The 19,226-nt window shown below is 42.6% G+C and overlaps 1 protein-coding gene across 3 annotated transcripts in view; it reads left to right on the top strand.

Annotated features, from left to right (window-relative positions):
- The first annotated feature begins 2,241 nt into the window (after nt 1-2,241).
- Nucleotides 2,242-19,226, top strand: part of WASF3 (WASP family member 3) — a 65,751-nt gene continuing 48,766 nt past the window's right edge. For 2 of the 3 annotated variants that reach the window (XM_069013067.1, XM_069013045.1), the window contains exon 1: nt 2,242-2,297. The gene's annotated coding sequence lies outside the window, so the exon portion shown is untranslated. Of the gene's footprint in view, nt 2,298-6,143; nt 6,185-19,226 lie in introns of all 3 variants that reach the window. The other variant, XM_069013055.1, reaches the window with a different exon arrangement.

The following is a 19,226-nucleotide window of genomic DNA, read 5'->3' as shown; positions in this document are numbered from 1 at the left end:
AAAATGAAAGCTAAAAAGTAATCCAGGAGACTGGGAAGCAGCTGGAACGAAATAAATGTTAATTAATACCTTGCATCACACAGACTACTTACTTGTATTGATGGAGCAGAAAAAAAGTACTGGTAGAGATAGGACTGTTTGAAATTAATATTTTTCAAACCGCAAGATCCCATTTTCAGCATGAAAAAAGGACCACTGAATGAGCATGAATGCAGCTGTATTTTAACAATAGCAAGTCATTTTCCCTCTGTTTTATTTTACAGTCTATGAAGTGTTTCCACTTGCTGCATATGTGTTTTAGGAAAAATACCCTTTTTTTTGGATAGAGAACGAATTTTTCTGAAAACCTTGAGACTATTTTGTTGTTAGGATTTTTGTCCCGCTAAACCCTTATGCTGAGTAAAAAGCCTGCTGCTTCCTTCTTTTAGGGTTCTGTTACTTAAAGACTTCTTTTATGTTTGTTTTGCTAGTGATCATAAAACTGTCACCATCAGCAGTTCAAAGCTGGCTTGCTGCTTTTTGCTGTGTAACCTGGAGTGATTACAGCAGTGGTTCTCAGCTGTTGCTTCTTACCTCGACTGATACCAGTATCTCAAATACAAATAATTTTTCTGAAAATTATAGCAATCCCATATATTGTTTTGGGTTTTTTTTTTTTTTTGTGAAAAGAAGGTGCTTTTGAGCCTGCAACTTTGCTGTTAAGGCAAGATGTGGGTAACTGAAGTGGTACAATTGGGTTTGAGTTCAGTAAACTTTTGGTTGCCAGTTGACTGGAGATGGTGTTTAAAAAACTCTTTTAACTGTTTAAAACTTTCAGTTGTGATTATTTTTATTGACTAAATAGTATTTATTCAATGCTATTACCGAGACAGTGGCTGCTCCTTCAGCTTTCCATAGCCTGAAGCACCACTGCCTCACTGCTCCTTGGAGTCCAAGTGTCTGCAGCGGAGCAGCCTGAGCCTCCATGGATGAGGGCAGGCTGCTGAGCTGGTTAGACTGGCTGCCCATCATCGCGGCGGGCTATTGCCTGGTCCTCTTCTGTAGAGCATTATTCCCAGTCCATGATCACGGTGGCGTTCCTGACCTCTTTGTCCCATATAAAGGCCAAGCAGAGACTCACTGTCCATCTGGACAGCTGGGCAGAGCAGTTGGTCGTCATCTTCACAAGCTTGCTGCTTTTGGATGCAGTGTGTTAGTTATCATTAGGTATTGAAGCCCCGCCGGGCATTAAAATCCATCTAGCAGTTGTTCTACCCACCCTGCCCCTCCAAAATCTGATTCACATGATACCCTCCCACCTACTTTTTTTCCTAGAGGTTTTGCGGCGCGCAACAAAAGCCCCCGCTCCAGGGATAACCACAAAGGGCAGCAACTCAGGCAAAGCTGGAAGGGGCACATTGTTGGGGCTCGGTCGGCAGCTGCAGCCCTCGCAAGGCACCTGCCCAGCGGGACAAGGGCCCCGCCGGCAGCAGAGTCCGTCTGTATAAACATGGATCTCTTGGGGGCCCGGATGACCAGGAGCTGGATTCAGCAGGAATTGGGTCGCAAGGGCAAGGAAAGGGCAGGGGAGGGGTGGGTGTGCCTGTGGCAGTCAGGAATGAGGGCAGGAGCGCCGCAGAGGCCTCTTGCGGGCAGAAAAGGGGCCAGGGAGGTGGGAGGGTGACAGCACAGACCCCGCGAGCGACGTGGGGGAGACGCCAGATGGTCCCGGGGGCTGCGAGGGACTGGCCACCGCTGTCCCGCAGCCGGGGCCGGGTGGGGAAGGGGCGGCTCGGGCACCGGGGCTGGAGGCGGCTGCTCCCGATGGGCACGTGGGTCTCGGGGACCGTCTGGGAGCCCCAGGGCAGCCGCCTCACCCTGGGGGCTTGAGCGGCCGCACGGGACGAGGCGGGACTCAAGCCGGGGCTGGCAGGGGTCCAAGCGGCGGGGACGGCCGAGGCGGCCACGGGAGAGACGGAAGGCTGAAGGGATGGCTGGAGGAGGGAGGGAACGGCCACCCCCGCTCCCGACCGCTCGCGAGCCCCAGGTAGCGGCCGCTGATTGACAGCTCGCCCCGCCCGCCGAGCCCTCATTGGCCGCTCCCCACGCCGATCGGCGCTCGGCGCCGCGGGGCCCTGCTCCCCATTGGCGGGCGCCGCCCCGCCCCCCGCGCACGGGCCAAAGGGGCGGTAGGGGGCGGGGCCGGCGGCTCAGGGGGCGGGGCCGGCGGCGGCTTAGCCCGCGAAGGCGGCGGTGGCTGGAGCGGGGGAACGGCGGTGGCCGCGGCAGGAGCGGGATGGGACGGAACGAGGTGCCAGGTGGGTGCGGGGCTCCACTCCAGCCCCCCACAGCCGCCGTGCAGGGCCGGCAGGAGGGTGGGCGGCTGTGCTCGGGAGGTCCTTTCCCCGCCTGGGAGGAGCGCGGAGGGGGAGCAGCCGCTTTTTAGCGGTCTCCAGCCCATGGGGATAATCCCGGCGCTGCCCTGCGGGAGCCCCCTTTCTCCTCCCGGTCGCGGCGGGGGCGCCGGTGGGTCGCTTCGGAGCTGCTGGCTGTGCTTCGCTGGCCCGGGCTGAGCTGCCCGTCCTCGGGCCCTCTCGCCTCAGCTTTGTTCCGAGTCCTCCCGCTGGCCTCGGCCTCTCGCCGGTCCCCGGAGCCGCGGGGCGCGTTCCCCTTCCCCCCGCCGCTCTCGGGGGAGGCTCCGGAGCCCTCCGTGCGCGGGGTCGGGGACAGGCCCCCGAACTGTTCCCCGTGTTCCCCGGAGCGCTCCGTCCGGCAGCGGGAACACGGCGCCCATTCCCGGGAGCCGCCCGCCCGGGCTCGTTCCCCGCTCGTGTTCGCCCCCCGAGAGCGGCCCCCGCGGCGTGGCACCGGCAAGGCTTTCTCATGTCCAGCGCTCTTCAAGTGCTTAGAAATAATCGTCTTTGGCTTTGAAGGGCGCTGGGAGTCCTTGACAGCTCGGGAACTTTTAAACCCTTCCCCGCCCCACCACGTTTTTGTTTTTTGGTTTTTTTTTGTGGGTTAATTTTTTTTTACTTGGTTCTTGAGTAAATGTGTCGCTGAGAAGAAGCTGGGAGTGTGAGTGAGTGCAGGCGTGTGATGACAAGGATGTATCTCAGCTGCTGAATGTCTAACACTGACCTAAAAGCAGTTAAGAAATGCTTTGTTTATTCTCCTTCTTTCTGATACAGTTCTGTAATCGCTGCAGATAACAGGAGAAGGGCTGATAGTTTTAGGTTGAGCAGTAATCTCTGAAGAGGGGCCAGTACTTGAGTGATGGGTTATTGGATACAGTTGTGAGATTCCTTGATAGAAAACGCTTCAAAGGACAAATGGTTTAGTGTGTGTAGTTCTTTGTGCCCCTTTTGTAAGCTACAGGGAATGAGAGGACAGTATTCCTATTAGAAAAAGATGGGGGCAAATTATGAAAGAAGCCAGGAACTTCAAGAAACTTTACATCTGGGGATGAGGAGGTTGTTTTGTCTTGCCTATCATGCAAGACTGGCCTTCTTTTTAAAACTTTACATCGGGAATCAAAAAATGTTACTTTTAGAGGAGACAGACTGTTGTTTTGACTTTGGCTGACACAGAATTTTCCATAAACTAATAGTGAGTGAACTTGAGAGGAATGAAGTAATGGAATAAGGCTGCAGTTGTTATCCTTCAGTATGCTGTGCCACACTACTGTGATCTGTAGTTCAGATGCTAAGTTATGTGGCCTCTAATATATGGAGGCTGACACGATATGCAATAATCATGCTAGAGTAGTGCTCAGGCTGGAAAGCTGTTAAAGTTACAGGTTATGGTGCTTGCAAACTTCAAGGATTCAGGATTAAGCCCTGTGTTTGAACCATGGAACTGAGCTTTGTTAGTTGTTACGCTACAGCTTCTTGCCTTTAAGTTCTCATCAGAAGAAAATACGCTAAGATGGAAGGACAGTTATCTGCCCACAGGCCCCAAGTCATTCTTAGTAAGAATTAGGATGTTTTATCTGCAGCTATTCATTTGAGACCAGGACCATACTATGTTTCCCTTAAATGATGTGGAAACTTGATTTGTTTCCAGCCAAATTCTGGGGATGAGTTGTGCAAAGCAAACTTTTTCTATCCCTTGCTGGAAGATTAGTTTTGTGTTTATATAGCTAGCGGCAGTATGAATGGAGTTATTAGGCAGTGAACACAGAGGTTTTGTTGTATGTGAAATAATGTATAATTGAGCCAGTCCTCTTCTCGTTTTCCATGGCTATTTTCCTCAAATAAAGAGAAAACAGAAAACATTTTTTTAATCAGATACTGAAACAATAGTCTTGATTATACTCAATAGTTACAGAAATTGAATAGTCTTTGTTAATCTTTCCATTTGCCCATGGAAATATTAAAAATGATTTTACATGTCAGAAATAGCATTGCTGGTGCTTTAAAAAGGTATTTTCATAGCAGGAATAAGTTATCATGGCTGCATGTTTGATTTATATGCTATAACACGTGTGACATTTCATAGTTAATAGCAGTATAAACCTGTTTTGTTTGTCAGTATATGCCTTGTCTGTAAAACATGCCTCAAGGGATTATGATTTTAGGAGTAGCAATATAAACTCCTTGCGCATCAGCCACTCTTTGGTGTGCCTGCTTTAGCTCAGGTTCATTTACTTTATTCTTCAATGAGAAGGTACATGCCATTTATTTTTCTGAAACAAGAATAACACAGTCTGTGGGCAGTATTTCTGTATGGAGGAAAGAGAAAGAAAAGCCATCGTCTGACAGATGATAGAGTATTTTGAAGTGTCTTACGCAGTGATGAGGACAGGGTTACTGAAAACCTAACCAAACCAGAGCAGGTATTTTGGTGAAGAATTCCAGAAGAGCTATGGTAGCCGAGTGTTTCAGTCACTGTATCAGCGTCACCTGGACAGTGAATTAGCTTTCATGCCTTTCCAAGTCTTCCTTTTTGGATTAAACTTCCTGCATGGACAGTCACATCTTTGTGTACTTGTTTTGAGCAGTCCCAGAGCACTGTCTTCCAGAGTTCTCTTGACTGCTTTCTGTGAGGAAGGAGCAAAAAATGTCGTTGCAGTTAGTTTCTGTCTGCTCTTGCAGATGTACTTAATGTTGTCTTGTAACTGCACTTGAATCTGATACAGGTTGTATAATACAACTCTTCTTGGACTTATCAATTCAAATATGATGTGTTATTACTTCCTGGTTCATGTGTGGCTCCAGTTAAAATTTTTGGACAAATTGTGGTCATTACTTTTGACTTGTTTTTATTTTATTTTTGCTTGCATAGGTTCCTGAGCTACAGGCAGTGTATCACTTGAATTGCACTACTGGTATAAATTACTGACCAGGTTGTGCATGTCCAGTGGCTTATGATACTAAGTTTTGTTAATTATCTCAATAGTGGAAATACAGTAGAAGACAGTACTGATGGGGAGCAATTGGTTTTGTCAGGTTAATTTCTTAGTTCTCTAATCTTAATGGCATTCATATATGGAAATCACTGGTAGGATCAGATTACAAATGTCTTCCAGTGTAGCATATAACTGTACTTTGCCTTCAGAAGCTTCCCTGTACAAGGAGTATGATGAGTTGCAGGCTGCCACTGCTTCTTCTCTTAAAAGGTGGAGGTAGAGGGTGGCTATTAACCTCTCCATATGGAAGACTCACATACAGAATACCTGTAATCTAAGAAAATTTAGTGTCTCGACTGAGAATTAAATTGAGGCACCTCGAGCCTTAGCTCAGTAGCAGAACTGCCATAGCACTTATATTCTCTCCTGAGGACTTAGTCTCCCATTAGATACAGTAATGAAAATAACCTCAAGTTACACCAGATTTATTTGTTCAATTTTAACCGAATGTTTTCCTTCACATTAAACTATTGCTTAGATCCAAGCTAGCCTTTGGTAAAAGCTGTTGAAATGTTGCATTGGGTTGTTTTCTTAACTGGTAAAGCACGGTTGTTTTTCAACCCTCGTTTGAAAATTCAAATAATTGAAATATTTGTAGTTACTCAGATGTAATTTGTCCTGTCACAAGAGAAACCAAAACATTTGGGAAGAAATTAAGAAGTTTGTTTGTACAGACAGCTGGAGATCAAAATGGCACCCTTTGTGCTGATTTAGCTGCAAACTTGAAGCTTATCTTTGGTTTCTTTGTTTTTGGCAGGTGAAGTAGCTGGAGAATTATTTTGAAGGCTTCTAAGTACGGTAAATACTTGTTGGATTTGCTAGTTTTTATTTGTATTAAGGATTTATAGGTGTCTGGAATTTCAACACGTTGTGAATTAGTTTTTCCTTTCACATACTGAAATATTCTGCCATTGAACTGATGGTGTTTTCTGGGTCTAGAAATGACCCAGAATGTATGGGGATTTTTTTTTTTTGTGGACTTCTCCATTCAGCAGAATTTTAGTTACTCCTTCAAGATTCTTGGAGCCCCTTCCTATCTGTTGCTAACAAATAAAATCTCTTTATTCTAACAGAGATTTGGTAGCCAAATTCAGTGATTGGGACAGCGTGTGTTTCTATTGAGTGTAAAGCATAGTATGCCAGATTTAATAAATATTTTGGGTTTGAATATTCATTATACCTGTGCCATTTGCATGCTTGAACTGATTTACTCTTTTATATTTTCAAGTATATGTTCTAGAAGCATAAAAATTGAGTGTTATTCAGTACTTCAGCTGATCCCAGGTTTCTTGGGCATATTCACAATGGCAAACCACTTTGCTCCTTACAAGTAATAGCTGGAGAGCTTGTGTATGTATGTAATGGGTGATGCATAATACATCAAAACATGTTAATAGTATCCAGTGAATGTTGGAATTGATTTCTTGATGTTTGTTTTGAAATCCCGTAGTTGAAAAGGTCAGTATCAAGTGATGCTGAGGAAAACCTTTCATCTGCTATGGACTTGATTTTGTCCTAACAGAGCAACAGGCAGCTGTGGGGACTAATGTGCTAGAAGACGAGGCCTGCAAAGCTTGTTTTATTTTGAAACTTCAAACAGCCTTTGGAAACACTTCTTTGAGAAGTTCTTCTGCCTCATTACATGTGAATGAATAAATGAAGTTAGACTTGGGAATTAGAAAGGGGGGCTTTAGTGGCAGTGTGGCTTTTTAGTTCATTTTTCTGCAGCAGTTAGATCTTGCTGATGAGTTTTCTATAGAATGTTGAAATTCTCTGGAACTTATATCAGCACAGGTTTACTGCAGAGTTATTTCCAGGGAAAGTAGTTTTTCTTTTTAAAGCTTGGCTGCTGCTTTGAGTGCTTAAACAGCTATAAACGTGGACAAGAATACATCACTTCAAATGAAGCCTTTTATTTCATGCTGGATTTGAAGGCATTCTTGTATCAGTGTTTTTTACACGTGGAATATTGACATTTCTTTTCACCTCTGTGTGCCAGCTTGAGCTGGAGTGGGCCTGCAGTTAAATCTTAAGTCATGTTTAAAGAGGATGTCTTGGTACAGTTATACAAATGGTTTGGTCACGGTTTCAGGTTATTTAACTGAATAGTAGGAGAAGGGTATTTGCATTTCTAGACAAGCAGATGTGCAAGCCATGTGCTTTCTATCCACCCTTCTTTTGGCAGAAGGAACCAGGAACTAGCATTTTAGTGACTTCTTTTTTTTTTTTCCTTAGATGGAGGAGATCCTGTCTCCTCCTGCTTGGCCAGCTTGCTTCTCTTGAAGCTTTCCCTTCTTCAAATCCTACAGGTCTTGTACATCTTCACTGTAGCAATCACTGTATGGTTATAGCAAGTGAAGAGTTGCAAAGCTTGGGCATGGTAAGTGTGATATACCTGTATGTTGAAACGAGGAGCTACAAATGCCTTCCAGAGGAGTGTCTGAGAATGCACCAAGGTATAATCTTTCAGCCCTCACATGAAATGTTGCTGTTGTAACATTTACGTACTCTGTCATCAAGTGCTGCTCATGCTCTTGTAGACTATCCTGAAATTTCGAGTATCCTCTGATTCAGAGCGGATAGCTCCACACAAGCACAAAGTGAACATTAGGAGCTATACCTGGTTATAGCTCAAGCTATTAGTGCTGGAAAGACAGACCTTCGTGTCTAGTGGCTGAATTTCTGTACTGGTTTTGCACTGGTAATGACACGAGAAGCTTCCGTGTTGGTGGACTAATAAGCGGTAAAGTTTTTAACCTTAAGGATTTTTCTTATCCTGAAAAAGCTGCATCTGAACTACCACTGTGACATCTTTGGGATTCTGATCTTTTTTTCTAGACTAGTTTCTAGCTTACTGGGGAAAGTGTGTCCTTTGCAAAATGTTGTTCTGGTTGCTGTACCAACAATTCTGAGGGCCTTGAAGCTTGCATGGATCTGCAGCTTGCTGTTATGCTTGGTCACTCAGCTGGCTGAACCATTGTCTGACTAGTTTGCTTGATGCTGGAGCAAGTTTAGCAGGCTTCAGTAATTTCTCTAGTTTGGAGGGTGATGGCTAGTTTCTATTCAATGGGATTTAGAACTCTTATTTGCAAAAACTGGGGAGAGGCAGGTAATACTCCACAGCTGGGGAAAATTCCAGAATTTCTGTTGTCTTAGCTGCTTGGTAAATTGGTACAGTTACTATTTCTGTGAGTTACTAATGAAGGACAGACTCAAATATTGTAGCAGATTGAACCCTCATCTTAAAATTCTGGCTTTCTGAAGTGTACAGAAATAAGTCTTATGTAGTATATAATCCAACTTGCATGTTTCTATTAGCCATTTTGTCTCTTAATCTAAAACTATTGAGGCAGCAGTGAAATAACCACCTTTATTGGGTATGTAGTATTACTGCTGCCTGTGACAACAGCTGCTGAAACCCCAAATCCATTGCCTTCTCTCCCTGTTCCATGCTTTAAAATGAAGCTGTTAATGTTTTGTGTGCCACTTCCTCATTTGCATTTTCTGTTCCACTTCCTCTTGCTGCAAACTCTCGCTGATGCATTTTTTCTGAAGTCTTTTACTTCCCTTTGAAACTCTCTTCTGTATCCTAGTATTCCTGGTAAAAAAGGAAAACATTATGATGAACTTCTGCTTTGTGTCATTTCTAGTAAAATCCACAGATGCCTTATTTTTAGAGAGTGAAATACTCGAAGAGGTAAAAAACACAAACCACAACAAAAACTCTTCCCAGTGCCACATGCATCCCTGAAAAAATTTAAAATGGAGGGAAATAAATGCAAGACACGAAGTGTAAATCCTTGCCAAATGTAAATCCTTCTTCCCTTAGCAGAGTGAACTGCTTACTATCAAATTTCTTTAAGCCACAGAATGTTTTTTTTGGCAGGAACATCAGAAAGAGTTTTCTTTCTTTTAAACAGTTGTTGTTTAGAAAACAAGCATATGTTTGGCATCATCATGGATCTCTAAAAGAGGAAAAAGTGATTTTATTTTCAAAACATATAGTAGAGCTGTGTTTTCAGCAGAATCAAATGTTAAATGCTTCTGGAAGCTTAAGTATAATAGTGTGTCCATGCAGTTGGTTGTCAAGGTTGAAACAACAAGCACAGTTAGCCCCAAGCTGCTAAATGCTAATCCAAGCTTGGCAAGTGTTTTTCTCAGCCAAGTTAGCTGAGGAAGTTGGAGAAGCACGTAGGCAGCCTGTAATAATCAAGTTTTTTAAAGCAAACTTAAATGTTGAGGTTCAGGTATAAATAAATGCAGCTTCGTTTTATACTTTTTGGTAATAGTGATGTTAGCTGTAAGATCTGTGACTCTAGTTTGAGTATCCCCACTGTTACTCATCTTGGTGGAATTATGGCTGTTAATGCTTTTGAATATGAAGCATTAGAAAATACACTGAATTAGTTTTTTAGGTTTTTTGAACCTCAGAGATGACAGTCTAAATAGTGAACAGCTTTGATTTGTTGGTCAAAGATAACTTTCTTCATGCCTCATCACAGAACAATAAACACAGCATAGAGCAGTCCGGGTTGCTCAAAAGAAGTTTGTCAGGCTCATTCAGTTATAGGGATAGGCTAAGAAAGGAGAAAAATGACCTGCTTTAGCTCTGGGTGGGAAACATCAGGGAGATTGAACTGTGAGGGTGGGAAGTATGGGTGTTGAATCTAGAGGAATAAAACAAGTGAATTTAATTGAGGGTTACTGAGAGTTGTTATATTCTCTTAAGATGTTCAGCCTGATATTTTAGAGCTAAAATACGGAGGAAACCTGCAAACAAAAGCTTGTCTGAAATACAAAGCTTGGAGGACAAGTGTTCTTTTGTCAGAAGAGTATTTTTGAGACTTCTAAATCCACTTTGAACAAAATACTAAAATGTAACTGTAAGAAGATAAGACTGTAGGAATAATTGAATTCCATTGTGGATTAGTTAATTTGCATTATATTAGTATTTAGTGTTCTTTAAAATATGCCTTCCATACTTTTTGCTCGTTTCTGCAGGTGTTTAATGAAGCATTCATCCTCTTTTCTTGTTCAAAGCATACAGGACTTGCTGCTTTAAATCAGATTCTTATTAGGTGTTAAAAGAAGAACAAGCTTGGCCCAAGTGGGAAGCTTAAGCAGTATGTTTTCCTGTAGGCTTGAAACAACTTTTGGTGATTCTGGATATAAGAGAACATGACCTATGGAACCGCTGGCCCCTAAGTAGTAGTTTTGTTGCAGAACGGGCTTACTTACATGTTAACTCAGTAAAAGGCCACTACTAAATAAATGCCTTTCTCAAGGGCAAAATATCTCTATACTGTTGTTATACTTGAAAATGAGGTAGTTGTGAAAACGTAGGATCTTGAAAGTGTTGGGGGCACTCACCTCTTTAAAAAAAAAGTGTGATTCCCATGGTAATCTGCAACAAGATTTTCAAAAATAACAAAGCCAATACGCATCTGCACTGCAGATGAAAAACTATATTTCTGCAATGCAGAAAGAAAAACTATATTATTTGGGGTCAGATGATAGTTTTAAGTGGTACTTCATAAAGGAGGCTTTGAAAAAAACAACAAACCCCAAACATCAACAAAAACCTCCAAACAGACAAGGTTCCATGCCTTCTTGGATGAGCTGTTTCAGTTCATTGTGCTTCATGCAGAATTTGCGGAGGGGTTCGTAACCTGTAATAACATCAATGGTCAGCTCAGATGACGTGGTGCTTACACCACCTCAGCACTTACTGGTCACAGAGGTCACGTCTGAAGACCTACATGAGCATTTCAAACCGAGGTCAGGTGTGGTAGAAGAGTAAAGGCATCACATTCTTGATCTGGTGTGGCTTTAGTTGCAACCTTCCACCCATCTGCAGTGCATGTGCTGGTGCTCTTTGAACAAAAGCTTCATGCACTGGATATCAGTAGTTTTAATTGAGCATCCCTGTTTGGTTGTATTTATTCCTCTACTGCTCTTTTGCCAGCACCAGGCAGCTGTTAAATGAAGAGGGGAAGAGGAAGCCGTGTGTCACAGCTGTGCAACTCTGGCCTTGCCCTCTGCGAAGTGGAGTTGTTACTCTTCAAAGCATTGTGTGGTTTCTGCTTTTTTGTATGTGGAGGTGGGAAGAGGTGGGTTTGAAGCTGTGCCATGTTTCCGGCTGACTCTTCTCTCTTCCCACCCTAAAGCGAAGTGGTCACTAATAACCAAAATAGCTGGTTGTTTCCGTATCCGCATGTAAGCTGCACACTGCTCTAGAGCTGTCAGCTGCTGCCTCGGCAGGCGTGGCATTGCCCTGGGACATGGCATGCCTTCCTTCCTGCAATACATCCTGTGCCTCCACTCCTGCCCACATAGGGTTAAACAGAATAGCTGCTCTTCAAATGAAAAAAAAAAAAATCCTTGCATGTTTATTGGCAGCCCATGTCTTTCAGCAACCAGTGCCACATTAAATGTCGATTTGGTTTTTTTTCCCCCAAAAGTCAAGATATTTTGTATCTTACATGATGTAAATCTGTATTTAATTATTGGAAATCTAAATTATTTATAGTTTTCAAAATGTTCAATAGAGGAAGGCAAAATTGAAATGGGTATTTTCTGGTTATTGGAAGACTGAGGAAGGGATGCAGACAAGAAACCAATTCAGAATAGGATAATTTACCTGCAGTCACATTATTATGGAGAAATCTAAGATGTATGTATTGTATGTATGAATTAAGTAATTTAAGTTTTCTTTGTGGTCACATCATATCTTTGTTATTGTTTCTAAATCTCTTAATGGAAATTACTTTGTAAGATGCTGCATTTGTGGCAGCTGACTGCCTCTTCTTCCTCCCCCCGGTAGAAAATACTAAACATGGCTGTGAATGTCACAGTGAAGTAATGTGAAGGACAGGATTTATTGAATTTATTGAATGGGAATATGTAGTGGGAACAGGTAAAACTAATCTCTTTAGTTAGTGTCTGTGTGGTGTTGAATCTGATGGTAAGGCAGTAGATGACCTGGATGGGTTATGTGATTAAGATAATGAAGTTGATACTTTTCATTACCCATATTAAAAAAGTATTTTTAAATTCCCTTTTAGGAAAACAGGTCTTAATTAAAATCATAAAAATCTCATGGTAGCAGCAGGCATGATGGTTTTAAGCCACTTCAGTCTTCCTTTCAAAAGAAAAAGTGGACTTTATTTCACATACTTTGGGATTTCTGGTGATTTGTTTGATCTTCCTAAACTGCTGAGCTTCTCTAACATTGAGTAAGATTTGAGGGCACAGATCCATGCAAAACTGTTTTAGTATAATTGGCTTATAAATAAAAATGTTAATAACAAAGAAGACCCTAAAGAAACAAACAAAACTGCCTGTTGCATATGGCCCTTTAAAAACAGGAGGAGGGAGGGAAAAAAAACCCTAGAGAAATTGGGATAGACCTGAACCATGCAGAGTGTTTCAGTCTCTTTCAAGAGCTGCTTTCCAGCTGGGGTGTAGAATGGAGTAATTAAACACATAAGTTTCACCTGTTAAAACGCTTTCATTTTTCTCCCTCCCTTCTCACCCTCCTTGTTTCTTTATTTATGTCCTTGATTAAACCCCATAGGTCAGCTGTAAGGAGTGACTCTTTAATTCCATTGAGTTTTAATTTTATAAATGGTGGCTCTTTAATTATTAATCTCTGTGATACCTATGTTTGAAAACAATTTATGTGCTTTTTGAGACTTTAAAACTGGGGGAAAACCCCACACTTTTCACAAATATCTTCCAATCGGTGTCCTAGTGATAAAACATACTAATTTTATGTATAGAGAGAGATCTGTATCTGTAGATACACAAGGCTTTATAAATAGTGAGAACTAAACTACAATATTAGCTACGTGCATACCTAAGTACGTGCATATGACAGAGCTTTTTATGAGAATAGAATATTTCACTTGGAAGGGACCTAGAGCCATCATCCAGTCCAACTGTCTGACTGCTTCAGGACTGACCAAAAGCTAAAGCATGTTTGTTGTTAGGGATCTTGTTCAAATGTCTCTTAAACACTGTCAAGGGTTGAGGCATCAACCACCTCTCCAGGAAGCCTGTTTGAGTGTGTGACCCCTCCCTTTTGTAACAAAATACTTCCTACTGTCCAGCCTGAATCTCCCCTGGTGCAGCTTTCAACCATTCCTGCATATCCTGGTCACTGGGTCCCAGGGAGAAGAGATCAGTACCTCCCCCTCCATATCCCTTCCCTGGGAAGCTGTGGAGAGCAATAAGGTCATGGCTCAGCTTCTGTTTCTCCAAACTAGACAAACCCCATGTCCTCAGCCATTCATCACAGGACTTTTCCTCCCAGCCCCTTTTCCAACTTTGTTGAGCCCCTTGGGATGCATTCAAGCACCTTCACAACCTTCCTAAAGTGTGCAGACCAGAACAGCAGACAATCCTTGTGGTGAGGCCACACCAACACTGAATGCAGCAGGACAATCCCTCTTTTTGCCCAGCTGGTGCTGCTGTTTGATGCACCCTGGGATGGGGTTTGCCCTCCTGCCTGCCAGGGCTCACTGCTGACCCAGACTGAGCTGCTGCCTGCTGTGAACCCCAGATCCCTCTCTGCAGGGCTGCTGTCCAGCCACTCCTCTCCCAGTTTATACTTGTGCCTGGCATTACTTTGTCCTGGGTGCAAAATCCAGCATTTGGACTTGTTAAATGTCATGCTATAAATCATAGCCCAATGTTCCAACCCATGTAGATCCTTCTGCAAAGCCTCTGTCCCTCAAGAAAGCCAAAAGCACCTCCCAGTTTGGTATCACCAGCAAACACAGTAATGGTGCACTGAACTCCTGCATCCAGATCATTGGTAAGTACAGGAACAGGACTGGCCCTAGAACTGATCCCTGAGGAGCACCAGTGGGGACTGGTCACCAGCTGGGTGTAGCCCCATTCACTACAACCCTTTGAGCTCTGCCCTTCAGCCAGCATACCGTGAACCCACTCATCCTGCAGCTGGACAACTTGTCCAGAAGGATGCTGTGAGAGACAGTATTAAAAGCCTTCCTAAAAATCCAGAAAAACTGCATCTGCTGCCTTCCCTTCACCCACTGGATGTGACCTTATCAGAAAAAGTTACCAAATTAGTGTATTTGTTAGGACTTCCCTTTTGTGAACCCATATTGACTGTCCTTGTTAATTGCATTATTCTTTAAAGGCATTTCAGTATTACCTGGTATAATCTTTTTCTCCATAATTTTTCCAAGAACTGAGGCTACATGAACAGATCTGTAGTTTTCTGGATCTTTCTTCATACCCTTCTTGTAAATTAGAATAAAACTAGCTCCTGATCAGCAGGGACCTCTCTTGACTCCAATAACCTTTGGTAGATGATGGACAGGGGTGCTGCTGTAGCACCCCTGTCTCATGAAGGTGTCTCATTTTAGTGGTTTATGTGTGTGTATATATGGTATTTTTGGCTAATGGCTCCTTCAGAACTCTGGGATGAATCCCATCATGCCCCATGGAATTGTGACTAATCAGCTGATGCATCTGGTCCCTTATAATTTCAGTGTCCACAAATGGAAAGTCACTGTTCCCACACTCACGGCCTTCCAACTCAGGGGACTGGGCAGCCCCAGGTCTATCAGTGTTATAACTGAGGCAGCCTTTCCAGCAGGTTGAGGGAGGTGATTATTTGCTTCTGCTTTGCTCTTGTGAGATTCCACCTGCAATGCTTTATCCAGCTCTGAGGCTCCTAGGCTAAGAAGGATGAGATGTTGGAGCAAGTCCAGAGGAAGGCCATGCAAATAATCAGAGGGCTGTAGCACATCTCCTGTAAAGGAAGGCTCGGAGATCTGGGGCTGTTCAGCCTGGGAAGAGAACGCTTTTTGTGTCAGGACAAGAGGTAATGGCTTTATACTGAAAGAGGGTAGATACGAAGGAATTCCTTACTCAGATGGTGAGCCACTGGAACAGTGGTGTTGTGGACTCCCCATCCCTGGAAGTGTTCAAGGCAAGGTTGGATGAGGCTCTGAGCAACCTGGTCTAGTGGAAGGTGTCTCTGCCCATGGCAAGGGGGTTGGAACAAAATGATCATTAAAATCACTTCCAACCTAAGCCATTCTGTAATTCTATGAAAAAAGCACTGAATACCACTGTTTTTAATTCACCCCTAGTAGTCACTTAATCATCTCCCACAAGTCCAATGTCTTTTTTTTTTTTTTGACCTCTTGCTATTTATGTACTTTAAAGCAGTTCCCAATGGAAGCAAGCTTCATATCTCAGTTGTGGTTTTTTAACAAAGGATGTGGCCTCTTAGGAGGACATAATAACAGGGAAGGTGAAATTTTTTCTATGTACCCAGCTCTGTACCACAAAGTACCTTTCTGTCTGCTAGGGTGAAGGATGTGCCTTCTATTCTCCAAACATTAAATGTGTGCTCTTATGTTTTTTCATTTCTCTTTCACCACCAAGCTATAGGGGAATTAGCTATGGAGTGATGTGAGTGGTTGCTTTCAGCTAGATCCAGATGTAAAAATATGTCTTGGCCCTGAATGGGGTGTGCTAGAGAGAGCAGCTGCTTACTTGATCCAGGCTGTGACCATCTGCATAATTCTGATTCCACGGAATTGAAGTTGGCTGTCAGCTCCAGCAGTGCTGAGTTGTTTAGTAGGACCTTGGTGCTGCTTCCTTCCCTGTTGCACTTCTTTATAGATGTGGTATTTTTTTCCCTTTTTAAAAATCACATCAGTTCTGTTTAATTTCCCTCTTTTTTCTGGACATTCTGGAGCCTACTAGATTTCATTTATCAATCTTGAGGTGTCTCATTTTAGTGGTTTATGTGTGTGTGTATATATAGTATTTTGGCTAATGCTTTTCAGCGGGGCTCTATGGCCTGTGCTGATTCACACCTCCCTTCCTCTGCCACTTCTCCCTAACGTTACGAAACTGTAGGGTACAAACTGCATGACCCTCTGCTATTTCTGGAGAAGTATGAGTAAAGAATATCTTAAGTTTTGTCCAGCACAACATGAAATCTGGTATTTGCTTTGAATGTTGGCTGTTAATTATCTGACAATATTTTTGTATTGATTTTGTCACCAAATTTACGTATTTTAATTAAGCAAATAACTTGAGAGTCCCATCCCCTAGCCTTGGACTAATGCCCTTAATGAACCCACAGGTTTTCTGTCTGGAATACTTACACAAAGCATCTGTCTAGATGTTCATGCTTTTTAGCAGTGTCGGCTAACAAGAAAAGTGAGGTTGAATGGTCCAGAAAGTAGAATTTAAGGGACCTTTGTATTTTAAGAAACATTTTCTTAAATATTAGTAATTGAAAAACTGTGCTGTGTAATGCTGGGTGGGTAACAACTAAAGTTACAGAGATGCTGTCTGCTGAGGATGACTCATTTTTAGTGTTATGTGAGAGTGGGGATGCACTTGAGTAAAGCCATCAGCATTCCTTTCGTGAAGCATTAGGGAGATATCTCTACAGGCTGGGAATGGAGCTAGGAGGGAACTCTCTGCTATTCTGTAAAGATGTGTACACTGTACTTCTGGAGAAGAGTGCAGGGCTGTATTGGGAGAAGGAGCAGGCTGATAGTACAGAAGACTTGTACTGTGATATTAGGATTTAGGGATGGTGAACGCTGCCAGCAAACCTTTTCAAGTGTTTGAAAACATTTTGATGTTGCTATCCCATCTGAAATCTGTTCCTTCTCAGAGGTATTGGCCTTTTTTCTTTCCTGGTGGTGGAAGAACCCTTTCTTTTTGCATCAAAGATAAGAGAGCTACTTCCTGTCTCTTGTGGTTGGTACTAGTAATTTGCTGTATAATCTTTGTTTGGCTTCATTTGCACTAGAGTCAGTGCTGACCATTAAGAAGAGAGTGTAGTCCTGGGCAAGCCTCTTGTTGTTGAGACACCAAACAGGTGATAGATGTAGGGATGGTCGTGCTTCTTACCAGCACAGAATGTCTGACAAATCACTGCTGTTACTGGCTGGCTCATAGGCTTGATGGGCTGGCTTTTGTAGATTGCAAAATCTCTGATGATCAAGTGTTTAACCTCAGTTAAATTCCACAGGATGTTTAGGATTTTGCAAGCCTGCTGTTTAGATGGTTTTAGAGGGTTTCCTCTGTCCAGTACTGAAGGACTGCTATACTCAGTCGAGTAGTGAATATTTGTACCATAATCCAGTGAGTGAAAAGGAATAAAAGAGACACCAGGTACTCCACACAGGTTTGGTATTTTTAATTTATTTGCCTATGCTCTGAAGAAAAACTTCAAGAGCTTGAACTTGTTCATTCCTTGGAAGGAATTTGTGGCAAAGGACACACTGGGTGCTGTGACTAAGTCTGACTGTCAGAGTGGTTCTCAAGGACATGCAGAGTGGGAAGTTGTCCTTTGAGGGCTTGTCAAAGGGCAGATTGCTCTCTGCACTCCAAGTACAGTGTTTATCCCAACTAATTCTGCATTTCTGGATGCTGTGGAGACTCAAGAGTTCGGACTAGACAACAGCAAGAGAATCTTTAATTAAAGACCACCTGGAAAACATGAACTGCTGTGTCTTTATGCTGCTCCTGTTCTGCGCCCAAATTTAAGACTGGGATATGGAACAAGTCTAGTTTAAAGATAAGAAAGTTTTGAGTTGTCTTGATCAACCTCATGAAAGCTCCTTAGGATGTGCTACTGAGAGGCCCCTTAGTTTTAAGAAATTGACTGTATGGCTCTTTTACAGAAAAGCCCTCATCCCACTGTAGAACTTCTTAAGATCGAGGGGGACCTAATTACTAATTGATGTGTGGTTCTACTCTTTGAAGATATCAGAATCTGTCTGGATTTTCCAAATGTGTGTTGCAGAGTTACACTAGTTTCCAAGATTGAGTTTCATGCTTTTAAGATTGAATACATGCATGAATTTAACAACGCAAACCAGTATTGAGGTTTTAAACCACTTCCTTTTTGTGTGTATCCATCGGTAAAGCAGTTATTTGAATTCAAACTATAGTGGTAAGTTTTGGATCTCTATATATGAAAGCATGTTTTAAAAACCCTCCCCCCACCCCAGAAAGCAGACTTAAAAAAAAAATCCTTTTTTTCACCATTTTCATGATGACCTGCCATTTGGATACTTTTAATCCTCAATCTGTGTAAAAGTTATGTCTTGCATTAAATCCTTTATGGTTGTTTTCATGTGGATTTCTGAAGTAATCCTCTGTGCGCCATATAGCTTGTTCTTCAAATTGCTTGCCTACAGTACCCTCTTTTCTAGGAGTTCTGTTTAGAAAGCTTTAAAACATTGATTTTAAACAAAATTCAGTTGGATATACATTTCTTGCCAGAAGTCATTGTTACGCATTCTGCATGTCTAAATTCTTATCCTGTTGAAACTGTTTAGTACTTTCTGTAACTTAGTCAGTGAATGCGTCAAATGGGGCACTTGGCAGAGGAGTCAGTGATGTACTTGATAATGAGTAAGAATCTTTTATCCTTTTATACTGGCTTTTGTTGTGTTTTTTTTTTTTTTTCTCCCCCATCTTGGGGATTTAATGGGAAAGAAGGAAGGAATCCATTCAAAAGGGAATGTGTCAGTTTTCACAGTTGTGGCAGTAGATAGGTTTTGCTGGACTGTTAGTGGTGTGCCAAAATATATTTTCCTGTCTGTATCTTGTGTTTTCATCATAGCTGTGTATCTTAAATGTGGAACACAGAGAGTGCAGCACTTTTTTCTCTGGCTTATCCTGGGTCTTTTTCAATGTTCTACTTAAAAAAAAAAAAAAAATCTGATTACAGAAAAGAAATCTAAAACTGCTTGACATTGACCATATCTTGATTTATACTGAAATATATGTCAAGTTGATTTGATTTGATTTCACTGTGAAAGCT

This window comes from Aphelocoma coerulescens, chromosome 1, assembly GCF_041296385.1.
Source record: "Aphelocoma coerulescens isolate FSJ_1873_10779 chromosome 1, UR_Acoe_1.0, whole genome shotgun sequence".
In the NCBI taxonomy this organism is placed as follows: domain Eukaryota; kingdom Metazoa; phylum Chordata; class Aves; order Passeriformes; family Corvidae; genus Aphelocoma; species Aphelocoma coerulescens.
The sequence above is the reverse complement of the archived record's forward strand: the minus strand, read 5'-3'. Positions and strand labels throughout refer to the sequence as shown.